The following is a 17575-nucleotide window of genomic DNA, read 5'->3' as shown; positions in this document are numbered from 1 at the left end:
ACCTCCACGCACCTTTCCTGTCTTCTCCTCCCCCTCACCTAATTTCTGGATTAGAGGTTTTATTGGCCCCTTGCTGATTGTGGCACCATCTTTGAATTTTCGTGTTCGTTCTTGCTGCTGTGCGTCCCTGCTCATGGCGTTCTCGCAACTGTTTGTGAAAATAAACCTCAGAAGTGCTTATTATTTTCATTGCTGTATTGTAGTCTGTCTCTATTTTAAATTGTGACATCCGCATTTTCTCTGTGATTGTTTAGCAAACCTTGTTGTTTTCTTTTTCTGCTTATACTACTGTATTTTTAGTAATTTGCAATATACATTACCAGATTTACATAGCGGTTATGGCTATCGTAATTATGTGTTTAGTGTAACCTGTCTTTTTGCATTCTCGCTAGCAAGCAGGCTTTGAAATGTATTATTTCAGACTGTCTCACTTTCTATATTTGTGCTGGACTTTTATCATAATATTCAATTGCGTCAGCTGCACTGCTTCTGATAATATTTATCTGCAACATATCTCCTGTGTTTCAGCACATATCCTATTTGTAGGTCAGCATATTCTGTTGCTAAATAAGGATAAATTGAACTGTGTTGCCTGAGCTGTGCAGTGTTTTAGGTGTAACATAACTATCTGGTATAGTTTTTGCTTCATTGCAGTTTGTTGAAGGGCATTTATGGCTGTTCTCTTTGTAACTGTATGCCATGCGGTAACGGCCCTGCCGCCTTATACCTGCTTCTGTATGGTTAAATGCTAATTGATTGTTTTATTCAGTTGAAACTATTTTTTTATTTAGTTGACACACTGTGAAATCCTTAACTGCTGAAAAAGTTGCCAGGCACGCAATATACTACATTCTGAACTGTTGCTCTGTGCTAGTTGTTTATTTGTAAAACACTGCTTTATTATTCTATAATACTGTTTTCTCCTGATATTTGCTTAATATTTCTTGTGTTTCTACTGGCCCTGTCCTTTACCCTGAGCAGCCTTTCACTAATCAACCTTTTTTTTCTATATTTATCCATAGCTATCTCCTCCCACTACCCATATTTCTGCCTCTGAAACAGCCCTGCCGGGAATCTTATACCGTCTGTGTTCTCTTCCATGGAACAAAGTGTCTCCCTGATACTTGAAAGACCTAAACAATATATTTAAGTATATACTGTACTATTTAGTTAAAACTATATTTTTAGTCAATGTACCTTAGCTCTTGTTAGTTTGTTTCAAGGTCGCTCCTTCCCAGGCTCGCCAACAGCAAAACCCCCTCCCTCTTTGCTTCTGAATTATACCCTCTTAGTTATCCTCTCTGCTGTCCTCACTCACTCGATAGACTTTTCTTTTCACTTTTCTATCCTCTCTCAGCCTTTCAAATCCTTTCAACTTTCCCCTTCTTTCCTCTAGCTACTCTACTCTATCCCTTTCCTTTATTGCGCTCTTCTCATCTAGTACCCTCTATTGCTGTATTCCTACAGATTTTCTCTGCTTTCCCTGCCTCATTTCTGCTATTTGCCACCCCTGATTTAACCACCCCCTTTTCCTTTACTGCTCTTTTCTTTGCTTGACTGATTGACTACTTTTCTGCTTTTTCAAGACTCAGGGACTAGCCCCGCTCTATTCACCCTCGCTCAGGTTCACTTTACTCCCCTACCCTACCCCCATTATCACCCACTCCATTACAATTTCCTTTATACCATCCACTCCTACCCCTTCCTGTTCTTATCAGCCAATAACTGACCACTTCCTGTCTAGCTAAGAACTTACATCACTTCCTTCCCTAACTGTCACACCCAGACTAAAACCTCTACAGCCTCATACTAATCATGTTAAACCTTATTATTGCCACAACACTCCTCCTATTTCTCTCTACTTTCACTTCATATCACTCCCACATCCCTTATCCTCCAATACACTCTCCCACATCCTACACCTATGATAATCAGCCAACTAAATCATTCTATCATATCTCATCTACTCTATTCAACCTCTCCACCTCATGCCCACATAAACCATGCATACTTCAACTCCTCTCTCCTATCCACAAATCTAAAACCAAGCTACACAAACTACTTATATTTATCACAACACATCCTCTTCTCACTAACAACCTACTCACATCTGGGGACATCCACCACAACCCAGGCCCCACTCCCTCCCATAAATACCACTCACCTCTCCTGCCATTTAACATCCCTCTCTCTTCACAAACTTCTTCATCAAACTCACCCTTATCCAAATACTTGTCTGTATATGGACTAAATATTCAGAGCCTATCTAACAAAATCACTGAACTCCATTCCTGGTTATCTCATATAACCCCCCACATCCTCAACTTATCTGAAACTTGGCTTAAGCCTCAAATCACCAACAAAGAAATTCTCCCACCAGGCTATAATATCTATCGCTCTGACAGATTCTCAAAAAAAGGAGGTGGTGTAGCCATCCTACACTGCAATAGTCTCAACCTCTCACCTTTTTGCTCTCCCATCCCTGACTTCCACCCAGCTGAACTTATCATCTTAAACTGCCATCTCAACCCCCGCAAAAAATTTGCAGTCGCTTCTATCTATATTCATCCTGGAAACAATTTTTCTACCTTAGAAAATATTCTATCCTGGTTTTCCCAGAACATACCTTATGAAACCCTTATACTACAAGATGTTAACTTATATTGGTCCAAACTTAAAACTGACTCTCCACAAATCAGTATCAACCTACATGGCTTCCAACAATGGATATCTTCTCCCACCTGTCTACACAAAAATACTTCCTCTAGCTCCACAATAGACTGGATACTCACCATCTCACCCCATTACTACCACAACGCCACTACCCTACCAGACTATCTTAGCGATCACCTCCCTACCACTGTTTTAAGATATCCTACCCAATCACCCAGACCCCACCTATACAGATACTGTCGTAAGCTCACTAACTTTAATTTATCCCAATTCAACTCCACTCTTGCTAGTATGGACTGGTCCATCCTCAAAAATATCCGTCTTAATGATGCCATCAGAACCTTCAACACTATCTTCCTGAATACCCTAAACTCCCTTGCTCCCTCTAGGAAGATCAGAATAAAATCTACTCATGCTCTCTGACTTTCTAAAGAAACTAGATCCCTAATGCACAATAGAGATAGTGCTTGGAAAGCCTGGATTAAAACAAAAGAACTACCTTTCTTACACAAATATAAACAAGTTAGAAATCTTACTAAAAAAACAAATCAACAATGAGAAAAATTCCTATTATAATTCTGCTCAGCACAAATACAAATCCAACCCTAAAAAATGTTGGACAACTGTTAACAACATTCTTTCTCCTGGCTGTCCTTCAAACCCCTGTCCTTACCCAAACACATCGCCTCTATAAACAGCTGCTCTCCTAAGCAAGCACTTTATAGACACCATCCATACACTCATACTATCTAACTCTAGCAACTCAACACTACCAACCACTCCTAACCCTTCTGCAAAAAATTATTTCTCTTTTCTCCCAGTTCCTACTTCATACATCAGATCTCTTCTACAAAAGCTCCAACCCTGCTCTCCTCCACTTTCAACCTACCACCAGCTTTCTTAAAACTTGCTGCTGACTCCATTGCCTATCCAGTATCTATTTTAATCAATTGATCAATTCAGGAATCTACTGTCCCTACCCTTTGGAAATCCTTCTTCACTATTCCACTGCATAAAGGAGGTAACTCCACAGACCCATCTAGCTACCAACCCATAACTATCTTATCCCCTCTCTAAAATCCTCAAAAAATGTATACACTCACAGCTCCTGAGTTACCTTCTCCAGCACAACCTTCTCACCCCCACCCCCACTCAGCATGGTTTCCGTCCTAACCACAGCACAACAACTGCCCTCTTATCTTTTACACATACCATTGCAGAGGCCCAAGATAACAATACACTCATATCCTGTCTTTTTCTTGACCTCTCTAAAGCATGACACAGTCAGCGATCCCCTACTACTATCTAAACTTGCTCAACTCAACCTATCTTCATACTGCCTCAGCTGGTTCTCTAGCGACCTCTCCTGCAGGCAACAATCTGCTAAATGCTGTCACCCTTTTCTCCATTTATAACTATCCCATCTGGGGTACCCCAAGGTTCCACCCTTGGTCTCCTCCTGTTTAATGTCTTTACTAATTACCTCTATACTTTCTGTAAACAGTCCTCCCTCATCCAATATGCTGACAGCTCTACCCTCATCTCCATTTCTGACACCATATCTGAACTCCACACTGCTACCCAACAGGCCTTTCTTTCCACAGAACAATGGTTGTCCAATAATTTACTCATCCTTAATCCTAAAAAGACCAAACTCCTACTCTTCCTTCCCCGATCTCTCACTCACCATAAATCTACCTTTGCAATCACTTCCTCCAACACTATAAGCCTACCCAAAGCTCATACAAAACTCCTAGGAGTCATCATTGATGATGAACTCAAATTTAACCTACACCTGTTAGAATGCATAAAAAAGACACACCAAAAGCTCAGTCTCCCCTGCTACTATATGCTGCACCAGTATTTACCAACATCCAAACTATGACCTTGAACAAATTACAACAAACTTATCACAAGATAGCAAGATTTATCATTAACTCTCCATATAACTCTCATCACTATCTGTCCCTTAACTCACTCCAGTAGGTTAAATTTTCCCAACTGCTAGTACTGTCACAGTTCCAAATGTTACACTCCATCCTCTACAAACCAGCATCCTCTATGGCACTCTCATCACTCATCTCCACCTATTCTCCAGCTTGGACTCATCGTACCTTGAATCAGCCATTACTTGACATCTATCAACCCAAAAAAGCAGTAGGCAGATTCATATATAACCACTCGATTGCCCATGCTCGAAATAAACTCCCAACAGATATACGTTCCATAATGCATCCATCTCACTTTAAATAAAAAATCAAACTTCATCTATTTAACTCCAAACTCTGCCCCTGTCAAGGCCTAGTTTAACTCCCATTGCCCTCCTTTTCGCACCCTATTCCTATCTCTCCCTCTACTTCCAATGTACCCTACTTTTGGGTATACTTACTAAAGAAATCAAATACACTGCTGAAAAAAAAAATCCTGCTGTAAATATGTAAATATTATTGTTACTCTGTAAAAAATATGATGTCTTTGTTACAAGCTTGAATGTGCTTTAACTTTGTGTAATTGACTTTCTAATTGAAATGATTTGTTGTCAATACTTTAACACTTAATTTTTTAAACTTCTGTGTAATATTGTTGGAGCATTTCTCCTCGGGTCTCCACTGAAAATGGGCCACAAGCCCAGATGGACCAACCCAGTTAACAAATGTCTTAAGTAAATACATAAATAAATAAATAAATAAATAAATAAATAAATAAAACTCTAAGCTGAGATAACAGTTAACAAGGTTGGTGGATACCTTATGGGATAAATGTAGAGATTGCAGTTATTGCATATGAGGTGTATATTGAGAATTTATGTATGCTGTCTGACGCCACTGCTGTATTCTGCACTTTGGCATGCGTGGACGAGAAGAAATGACTTTTACAGCTGTTGTGTTATGCACTTCATAAAAGGGGCATGTTTTTACCAACAACTATTATTACCACCCACAGCAAAGAGATTTATCACCTATAAACATGTAACAGACAAGTATGTGTTGTATAGTCAAGTAAATGCTAAATGATAATATAATAACACTCAAGATCCACAAGTGACAAGTGACAACACAGATCTGATGACATAGCTTTCTATTGGTAAATGGCTCATATCTCATTCATTATTATACATAGCATGCACACAAGGAGTTTCAGGGAAATGTAAGATAACAGCAATTCAACAGCACCAATACACAAGGAAGTGTCATAACAGAGGCCCAGTCACACGTTCTGATGATCTGTTAGCATGCCATACAGTAAGAAACATTCTATGGAAGCCCTCATCTGCCATTAAACTGTACAGTGTGAAGAAAAGAATTGCAGTAATACAGAAATGTTTGGATGACGACATGCAATACAGAGCATAATTATTTCAGAAATAAGTAATGCATGTGAGCAATGAATCACATAATAGATATTTGCATCAAGTCATTTTCAAACACATGCCAGGACAGATACCAGTGAGAAGCATATAAATCATGGATGACACAGAAATACACATATCAGTTGTGTCATAAAGAACACCCTTGAAGGGCTTACAATGCTTTCATATCATAAGGGGTATGGATGCCCTACTTTTAGTACAAGGAATTAAAAAGGTGGCACTCTGTACCATAGTTGTTTTCTGTGTGTAAGCTACTGCTGTCTGACAGGCAGATTTCACCAGACTCAAACCTTTGCTTATGACACTAGGCTCTCTACGGACCTGTGTATTGACCGCATGAGCAACTGGAGACAGGAATGGAAGCTGCCACAAATAACTGAAATCAATGTGTGAAGTAAGAGTGGCATTACAAATATAATTTTAACAATATGATTTGGACAGAATGCTGAAAAGGAGCTACACATGTTACTGTCCACATAACAGTGAGCAATAGAATATATCGTACGAGCAAGGACAGTAAATACTTTATGGAGTAAATGCATAGACTGTTATTGCATATGAAATGTATATATAGAGATTTTACGTATGCTGTCTGACACCACTGCTGTATTCTGCACCTCGGTATGCATGCACAAGAAGAAATGAATTTTACAGCTGGTGTATTATGCACATCACGGCATGTTTTTGCCAGTAATTCTTATTGGCACCCATAGGAAAGGGTTTTATCACCTATAACCATGTAATACACAAGCATGTGTTGTATAGTGTCATGTAAGTACTAAATGGTAATATAATAAGTGACAAATGACTACACAGATCTGATGACATATCATGATTTTAAGTTTTTCAGTGGCAAATGGCTCACATCATTATACTGGGCATGCTCACAAGGAATTACAGGGAAGAGTAATATAACATCAATTAAACAGCATCAACACAAAAGGAAATGTCATAACAGAGAAACAGAGACCCAAACACACTTTCTGATGATCTGATAGCATGCCATACAGTAAGAAGCATTTTATTGAAGCCCTCACCTACCATTAAGCTGTACAGTGTGAAGAAAAGAATTGAAGTAATAAATAAATGTTTGGATGAAGACATGCAACACAAAACATAATTATTTCAAAAATAATTAATGTCTGTCAGCAATGAATCACATAATAATAATTTGCATTTTTTCATTTTTTTTAAAACAGGACAGATACCAGAGAGATGCATATCAATCTTTGATGCCACAGAAATACACATATCGGTTGTGTCATGAAGAACACTCTTGAAGGCCTTAAAGCACTTTCCTATCATAAGGGGTATGAATACACTACCTTATAGGACAAAGCCCGAAAAAGGTGGTACTCTGTGCCATAGCTATTTTCTGTGTGTAAGCTACTGTTGTCTGGCAGGTTTTACAAGATTTAAACGTCTGTTTATGATATTAAGCTCTCTGCAGACCTCTCTATTGACTGTGTGTGCCACAGGAGATACCAAGGGAAGCTGTCACAAATAACTGAAATAGCTGTATGAATTAAGAGTGGAGTTATAAATATAATTTTAACTATCTGATTTGCTCAGTATGCTGAAAAGGAGCTATGCATGTTACTGTCCACACAACGGCGAGCAGTGCAATATCAATGTTTCTTTGCTAAAGAAGCTTTTTCCATCATGTAGTACACACACTGTCCCAGAACTGAACCACAGTCTCTCTATGTAGTTATGCTATACAAGCCAGAATTCAATGCATGTGCCACAGGAGCATTAAAAGCATAACATGCCCAGAATAACCATTTTACTGCCATGCAATTAGAACATGTTATTATACATATCATTGTCTGGGCAGCCACGGTGGTGCAGCGGTTAGCATTGCCACCTCACAGCAAGAGGTTCTCCAGTTCGATTCTCAGCTGGGGTGCCTTCTGTGCGGAGTCTGCTTGTTCTCCCTGTGGTTGTGTGGGTTTCCTCCGGGAGCTCTGGTTTCCTCCCACATCCCAAAGACATGCAGTAGGTGGATTGGACACTCTAAATTGGCCCTAGGTGTGAGTGTGTGTGTGCCTTCTGTGGAAGGTTGGGTGCCAGGCTGGCGACTCGACACCGTAAAACTCCACTGCCAATCATGAGCGGACAGATGATCCGCTGTGGCGACCCCTAACCGGGAAAAAGCCAAAAGAAGAAGAAGAAGCATTATACATATCATTGTCCAACATAAAAATGGACATGAATAACAACTTGCAATATTTTTTTCTGTAGCATGACTGCTTTCATATAATGTCATTTTCTGGAATTAAACACCAAGCTCTACAAGTGTATTGACTAATGACAAGTAAAGGAAACACAAGTGCCACAGCAGAAGTCTTAGCACAAGTGTGAACTGCAACCTATGCTAAGTCACTACACCATATGATTGTGTCTCAATCTCTGAGTTAAAAGAGATGGGGAAGTTCTCTCCCACTCTAAATGTACACTTTACAACAGTGGTGGATGACATTTATGCATCACTGTAGAATGTCACACAAACCTAACAGTCACTGAATGTGGGATTTGAACCCCTGAGCATTTGAATACAGAAAATACATAATATTGTAGAGAATGAATGTGTCACTGTAGAAGTGTCACTACAGTTGTGAGATATGTTGGCATTTCAAGGCATCACACCATGTGATAGCTGGAAGGGATACATGTGCTGTAGTAAAGCAACAACATATAGGATATTGTCTCATTCCCTTGTGCCAGAGGAGAACGTTTACTGCAAATGTCATGTAAGGAAAATTTAATTACATCATCATTACTTTGAAAAAAAAGTGCCCCTATGTGAGAAATTATCATAACTTTTTGTAAGAAGAATCAACATCTATATGTGTACACAGCAGATGTGTTAGGCAACAGGGTTAGCTACATGTGCACTCACGATAAGACTGACACAATGTAGTCTGAGCAGTAACAGCTGGGTTTGAACTAACTACCTAAGCTCATAAGATACAGATTAGTGCAAAACCTGTCACTTGAGTGAAGCGTTGCAAATTGCCAATTGTGAATGAAAACATTCCAATATTAGGAGCGCTATAGAGGCATAGTAGCCACTGCTGTATTTGAACCCCTTACATAACTAGTTACACAATCTAGAGATCACTGCATTTACTGCAAGTGCCACAGAAAAAGTGTGACTTCTGTAGTGTGAGAGTGCAATTCAGAAAGAATAACGTCATCATTATGTTGCAGAGAAGATGTTGTTGAGAAAGGTGAGATAAGGGATTGTTGAGTTGTCTAGCAGTTTAAAACTTTTCTTTAGAATGTTTGTTGACTGAGCACAGGAGCTTGAACACATGATAACCTGACTCTATATACCTCCTCCCCATCACACACACACACACACACACACACACACACACACACACACACACACACACACACACACACACACACACACACACACACACACATACACATATATATCCCAGGTTGAGCATTGAGACTCCTGCCTATCTAGTTACACAATCTAGAGAGCATAGCATTATTCACGTGCCATAGGAGTCTGACAGGATGACCTCATCATTGTGTCACAGAAAGTGTGTTTCTGTTAAAAGTGGAATAAGGGAGCTGTGTGCAAAATTCTCCCACATTGAGCCTCCTATTTGTCTAGTGATAGAATTCAGACAGCAGTGTATTATTTGCAAGCTTCACAGGAGAAGTCGTATTCTTAAGAGGAGAGACAGCACTTTTGACACAATAAACTCATTGCTTTGCAGAGAGAATGTTTCTATTAAAAGTGGGATAAGGAAGCTGTGTGAAAAGTTAAATGTATTTTTCTCAGAAGAAGTGGACACAGCCCCAAGTATTACTTACTTGTCACTCTACCTCCCCCAAGTTGCACAAAATTTTCCCATGTTGGACACCAAACCTCCTGTTATTTAGTTACACAATTGAGAGAGCACAGTATTATTTGCAAGCATCACAGGAGAAGTCTAACTCAAAAGCGGAGACAGTGCACTTCTGACAGCGTGACGTCATCATTGTGTTACATTTTGTTACAGCAAGGACATTTGTATTAAAAATAGGATAAAGTGCAGAGGTAAAAGAGTGCAATGTTAAATGTAGCTGCTTCAGTGGAAGAGGACACACCACCTTTGACTTCAAAATGTTACTTACCTGTGACTATACCCCCCAAGACACACACACATATATTTTCCATGGTTTGGATCAAACCTCTTACCTGTCTAATTATACAGTATTGAGAACATAAGATTAATCACAAGCACCATAGGAAAAGTCTGAATATAATTATATGAAAAAGCACAGTTGTAACTGGTAAAAATTCACTGTTTGGAACAGCCGGTGCTGTGCATCATACATTTTGGGGCAAAGGCATATGTGCACACAGTACAACATAACAACACTGTGATCATTACATGTAATGACATACTTTTCTACTAATCTTTATATACTGCCCTTCATGTACATTGAGTTACTGTAAGGGACAGGCACTTGTTTCACAGTATGGGATGCCAGAGGCATTCACAGTTGTAACCAGTGGATTATCAATCAAATTATATGCAATTATGTTCCAAAATGATTGTACAGTTGTATAGTCTCATGCTTGTAAAATGTGCATTGAGAAGGCAAACACACACTTCTTATATAAGGCAATGCACTGCAGAATAACATTGATTGACTATGCGTGAATAAACCAGCATTGTAACACAGTTGCAACTGTAACCACTGGAGAACAGACATGCATTAACAGACTGAATTAAATGAGTGACCATCACTCTGAAATCAATGTAACTTGCCAAAATTCTATATAGACATACAAATGTAGTGCAGCCTATACAAATAATTATTTGTGCTACATTTTTGTACTCTCTACCTGAAGAACAGCACCTCCAAGCTTAATTGCACTGCTGATGACAAACTCTTAATTATATCTTGAGACACTGAACTTATGAGAATGGTTGTCTGTGAACACTTTCACACAAATAAGCACCATATGCATACAACCATAGGAGGTCCTGCTAGAATACAGAATAGATATGTGTTATGGTCAAGTTTCATGTATAATGATTAAACATTTGTCATGTCAGTTGCATTTAGTCAATTATTATAAGAATGCTACAGGTGTATTATGAAGCACTTGATGGACCAAGCATGTTATTGCTAGTGGAAACTGGCTTATGGAAACATTTTAGAATCAAAGAGGTTAATTGGATGACATAGAAGTGGTAGAAAGTGGTGGAGGTGGGCAGTTGTTGACAGGAATAGATAATACAGACATAATAAAACATTAGTCCGTGTTTCATTTCTGCACATATTTCTGTTCTGTTACTGTTCACTTTATCAGTATGACTGTTCAAGAAAGATCTGCACAAGACAGGCTTCACAGTAGGGATAAGGGTCATTAATATAGCAGCAGGATAATTATGACGTGTTACGGAAAGGTGTATCCAACATTTAGTGCCACAACAGTCATACCAATCATTCAAAAACATTTTTTCATACATCTGGATTCAAACCTTGAGACCATTCAAAGAAAAACTTACATATCTGAGTATTATTTAAACACCACATAGGAAGTGCAAATATTATGTTATTTAAGTGGCTGAAAAACACTGGAAACATGAGCCACAAAGCATCATAGAAAATGATGAAGCTTACATCACATGGGATCATCCATTACTAACAGATCAAAAGATAGATGCTCGAAAACTGGTTATAGTGGTCCATGAAAAGAAGACAAAAGTAGCATTGATCATTGAAATTGCCACACCCAGTGACTACAGTGAATTGCGTACAGAGAGACATAAAGTCATAAAATATCAGGATGTGCAGGCAGAAATGAGAGCAATGTGGAAGAAAGATACCCAGACAGTCGGAGTAGGAGTAAGAGCGATGGGTCTTATAAAATGAATCTACAATCACATTTAGAATACATGCATTTGGTCGGACGGTGGATGGCCGACCGGAAAATGTTCTACGGCAGTACGGCAACTTCGCATAATTGCGAAATCAATTATGTCGAACCACAAAACATCCCCCCCTTTTTGACCAGTGGTAGCGCTTGTTTCATGCGAAATTCTGACCGTTTGACACCTGGAGCTTCGATATTTAGGTTCGGGGAAGACCGAGATTCAGCTATCGGTCGCTCGGTCATATGCATGTATTCCTCATATTTAGATATGTTACCAATGCATGTAATGCCATATGAATTGCAGAATGAGTCATTACTGGGCACATTGTGGATGCTGCGAAGAGCACTTCTGGCTGACATCAAAGATTGAAAAAACACTAATTTCAGCAACTTTAATCGTACTTTGACTTAGGAATGGGGTCCATTCCCATTGTTGTGTTAGAAACCCAAAAGGTTTGGCAAAATTAAAAAAGGAAGTCACACATCTCAAACTTCCCATCGGACAACAGATTGCAGAAAAGGAGAACATATGTATTACTTTTCATTACTTTATGGAATGCTGTACATTCAACTCTTCATCTTGCTCAAAACTAAATTAACCTGACTATATATAACTAAGCAAAGCGGGCGGCCACGGTGGTGCAGTGGTTAGCATTGCCGCCTCACAGCAAGAGGTTCTCCGGTTCGATCCTCGGCTGGGGTGCCTTCTGTGCGGAGTCTGCATGTCCTCCCTGTGGTCGCGTGGGTTTCCTCCGGATGCTCCGGTTTCCTCCCACATCCCAAAGACATGCTGCAGGTGGATTGGACACTCTAAATTGGCCCTAGGTGTGCGTGTGAGTGTGCCTTCTGTGGAAGGTTGGGCGCCGGGCTGGCAACTCGACACCGTAAAACTCCACTGCCATTCAATGTGCGGACAAGGTGATCCGCTGTGGCGACCCCTAACCGGGAAAAAGCCGAAAGAAGAAGAAGAAGAAGATATATAACTAAGCAAAGCAGCATGAATGGCATCAGAATAATATGGCAGAAGGCAAAAACTTGCAAGATTATGCCATAAGCCATATACCTTCATACACCCTCAGTTACAGTTGAAGCTTGGTGCCAGACATTTCGCAAATGCACGGGAGGATGACCAATGACACAGAAGAAAGAAGCTTGAAAGACAGGGGGAGAGAGAGGCAGGGGCCAAGTAGTTTATGACAGAAACAGGATAATGCCAGCTCAGAACAATATGTAAGCAACAGCTACACATTAAATAGTGCACTAAAGACAGTCAGTGACACTTATCTAATGTGTGGATTAGTACCCTTGAAAGAAGTCAAAGAAAAATTTATCCGCACATGTGAACATCACCTCATCAAGCCACAAAAGAATTACTACTTCACACCATTAAATGACACAATTAAAGGACAGTAACAACTTACTGAAGCAGAAGGTTGAACAGAGAAAGATAGAGACAGATGGAGAGATGGAATAGCAACAATATATTTTGCGGCACATTTAGGGCTATCTGTATGATAAGTTATCATGTTCTGCACAATAAAGGGCTTGGCAAGCTATCAGAGCATATTGCTGAAATGTTATAAATGGAGAGAAATACGGGTGTTTGCAGTAACTATATGGTAGGAACATGAAATGCTATGAAATAATGATTTGACCTGCAGCTGTAATCAAAGCCATGACAATATGCAAAAACATCAGTGTACAAGAAGAAGAAATATCTCAACATGTTACATAGGGTCATCTAGTTTACTACATCCAGCAGCCTAAGAAGTTTTTCAGCGTTTGTTTCACAGTACTGCCTTTAGTCTGCATTCCCACAGCAGAGCAGATTTAAGCAGTGCGAAAGTAACTGGAATATTGCAACTCAAATTAAAATCTTCAGTTTTTGCCACAGGAAACTAAACAGCATTCACTGTCACTCAGCACTGGTGTACTGTGCCAACCTCCATGCAAATGGTGAGGTCAAAAAGTGAAGTCTTTTCTATGGGCCATTTCTGGCCATGTATGCTGTGTGTAATTCTATTTTTGACTAGAATAAACATCTGGAAGGACAGTAGTGAATATGGGGGGCAAGCAGGGGGCAGAACTCAGGTGGAATAATACAGGAATTTGCAGGATGGTGGTGATAATAGCAGCTATTCACATCTTCAGAAAATAAATGTAAAATTTTACAAAGAATTTCATGACTTTGGAGGGTTGCCATATCAGAAATAGGTGACAACAACCAAATAATGTTGTATAGCCAAATTGATAAAATCAAGTGTGTTAAGAAGACACATAGGTAAAGTGGACAACTATAGATGGGGCTTTTTTTGTAGGACAGGTGTCCATTTTCCAAATTTTTCTAAAGAGAGAGGAATGTTGTGGACGGGGCTTAGGAATGTCAGGAACAGGTTAGTAGGGTATATTAGGAAGCAGCAGCAGACATACAGAATACATAAGACAGACAGGGATAGTGATAGACACAAAAGATTTGGGGACACAATGATTGAGAATAGGTAGGGAGCATTGCAGGTCCACCCACACCCAGCTTGAAAACAGTGTGAATCTAGTCTTCACCATCAGAAGAGTCATCATTGTCTTCTGTGTCAGTTGCCTGGGTCAGTGCTTGACATTGCATCAGTTTAGCAATGTGACACAGAATTGTTTAAATCCTGGTGATTCATGCACTGAGGCTCATCTCCATTATATCTTTCATCAGCCCTGTCAGCTTCTGCTGGGTAACAAAATCACCACCTGCACTCATACAACTCCCAGAGGGTACCACTGCACCAGCAGCCAGAGCCGAGCTACCTGATACAGGTGGAACAGCTAAGGCAAGGGTTGTTGAAGGAATACTGACAGGTTGTGAACCCAAAGTGCTGGGTATCTGTGCTGCCATCTGTGGATGTATGGCAGGCTGAGCTGCAGCGGTTGGTCTACCTCTCTGCACTGTGGTCATTTTGTTTGCAATATGCAAAGAGCAGAATAAAAAAAAAAATATTAAAAAATAGAGATAGAGTGTGTGGGCAGAGACAAAAAATAGAATGAGATCCATGCCATGTAACATTATTTTATTTTTCAATACACTTTTTTTCAATGCATAAACAAATATGATAACTGACTATAGTACAACTTTGACACATCAAGATATGATGGGAAGGTACTGACGTATCATAAAAATAAACAAATTTCACTACTAAAATATAAGAAATAGCAACCTTTATTCCTCTATGCTGTATAATATATATGCATTCACTTGTAACAATTGTACTTACCATAGCTGAATTGTTCCTTGCATTCGTTATTGATGATAATTAGAACTTGTGTTATACATCATGATTGATTCAGGTAATGGCAGCATTCATCTTTGTTTTTAAATATCTGTTCTCACACTTTAGCAACTATTTGTGACATAATTTATAGCAAATGTCAATAGCAAGAAGTATAGATGATTTTACTAACACAATAAATTGGTAACAGCAAGTCACAAGGACTATAGCTAACACACTCAGTATTTAATTCACACACTTAAGTCATCTTCTAAAATGTGTGTCTATCCTTGCCAATATCAAAACTTTCCTTACTGATGATTTGAACTCCACAGCCAATCTGTGTTTTCTCCAAAGTCAATGATGGTACAGCTTCTACCACATACACTGGTAGACAACAGGTACATTTTATGCAGTCATTACTATTCGGAATGCTGAGAGCAATGAAGCTAGGCTCATTTAAAATGCTGACAGCAATCTAATTTTTTTTTCTCTTTTTTCCTGTGGTGGTATACCTGCTTGTGTGCTGCCAAGCAGAGGAGAAATACAGGTTATTTCTTTCAATTCACTTCATGTATGCCTTGTACCACAAAGTTGGACATCTGTCAGATGCATTACCTGCAGTCATTATTATCCTGGGTGCTGATGGCCACACTCCAACACCATGAATATCTGCACTACTATAGGCAAGTCAAATTAAAATTTTCACTTTTTTTCATTAAGCCATGAAACTTGATTGCAATGATGACAAGCGGTATGCAAATGTAGAAGGCAATAACAAATCAAAAATTGTTTTGGATAACAATTTAAAGGATCATGGAATTAATCAAAGTGTATATCTAGCAATGAGCAGAGCTACTACTGCATTACACTGACACATTTAGCCTTCCCACATCTCCTTGTCACATCAGTAGTATCATTTATGTCTCATAATATCAGGACTTTAAGTAATGTCATGGTAATGGCAAATGGGACAGGAAACAGCAGAACTGCTGTCATTTTTCACAGAACACATGCAATTAATAGTGACATAATTTCAGATGACAAATCTGACTACCAGGTTTACGCAGTACTGACATTACTTAAGTTTCCCCCCTCAACACATTAATATACCAAAATGGTGTTTATATTTATTATTACCTCACTGAGAAAAATGTTCTGTAAACAGGTTTCAAACCCTGCATCACCTGTACTGTTTCTCTAAGCTCACTTCACTTAACCTTATGTTACAGAGATCAGTATGTGACAGCTTGAAAATTTTCACTCAGAACTGCCCAGAATACTGAGGAAAGCTTACCAGGGTCAGTCTCAATTGCACTACAGAAGGCATTGAAAATTAAATTTGTCTTTTTTGCCATATGAAGTGAACTGCTATTCACTGCTACTGACCACTGCCAGCCAATGGAGATCAATGCCAAATAGTGTGTAAAGGATAAAGGAAAGAAAACACATTTTGAAACAAGTACTTTAAATGTGCATTTCTGGTGTTTTCACAACTTTGTTATCTTGCAACAATGACTTGTATAAATTTAAACCTTTAAACTAGGGTATTAGACAATCATTTGACATTATTTCAATTATTTTCCACAGACACATGAGCAAGGAGAAAAACTGCTTAAATGTACTCAAAATGTTACACTGCATCAAGTCACATTGAAAGTGCAATAGAAACAAATTCTCAAAGTTGTCCTCTCTCATTTGCCAGTACATGTCTGAATGAGTGGGAGACTGACAACAGTTAGGATACCCACATACTCAGACAACATTAACACATTGAAAACTATAATGTCTTTTTGTATACTTCTAGTTTACACCTATAGCTCCTTATGGATTCCAGACGTTTTTTTCGGTCTGTCTTTTTTAAATAATTCACTTGTCAGCTAATAATAGGAGGTATTAGAAAGTGCAAGGGAATATTAAAAATGTCACTAGGTTTGTTAATCTGGGATGTCCTGAAGTATGGAGATAAATCACTGTCTATATTCATGTTATATTTTTATAACTAGGAACCCTACATGTTATTGAAGGGTATGGTGAGACATTCTATGATGGAAGACAGGCACATTTATTGTCAATGTCCATTTATATTACACTATAACAGAGGTTTTGCTAGTTGTTTGTTAGTAATTATGAAAATAAAAAAAATATGTACTTAATACTTCAAAAACCAAGTGACTTACACACTGTTACATGACATATGGTGAAACATCAGAAGTTATTGAAGAAATCTGTCTTTGATATTTGCACTTTAACTCACACATCTTGACAGATATTCAGTTTTATTTAGCTTGCTAATTATAACAATTTTAGATGTGTTCATATTTTTTTACATATTTCAGTTAACATGCATTCATGGATGAATTTATTGAGATTATGTAAAAGCTT

The sequence above is a fragment of the Protopterus annectens genome, chromosome 10.part0, assembly GCF_019279795.1.
Source record: "Protopterus annectens isolate FY-2018-M chromosome 10.part0, PAN1.0, whole genome shotgun sequence".
Taxonomy (NCBI): domain Eukaryota; kingdom Metazoa; phylum Chordata; order Ceratodontiformes; family Protopteridae; genus Protopterus; species Protopterus annectens.
The sequence above is the reverse complement of the archived record's forward strand: the minus strand, read 5'-3'. Positions refer to the sequence as shown.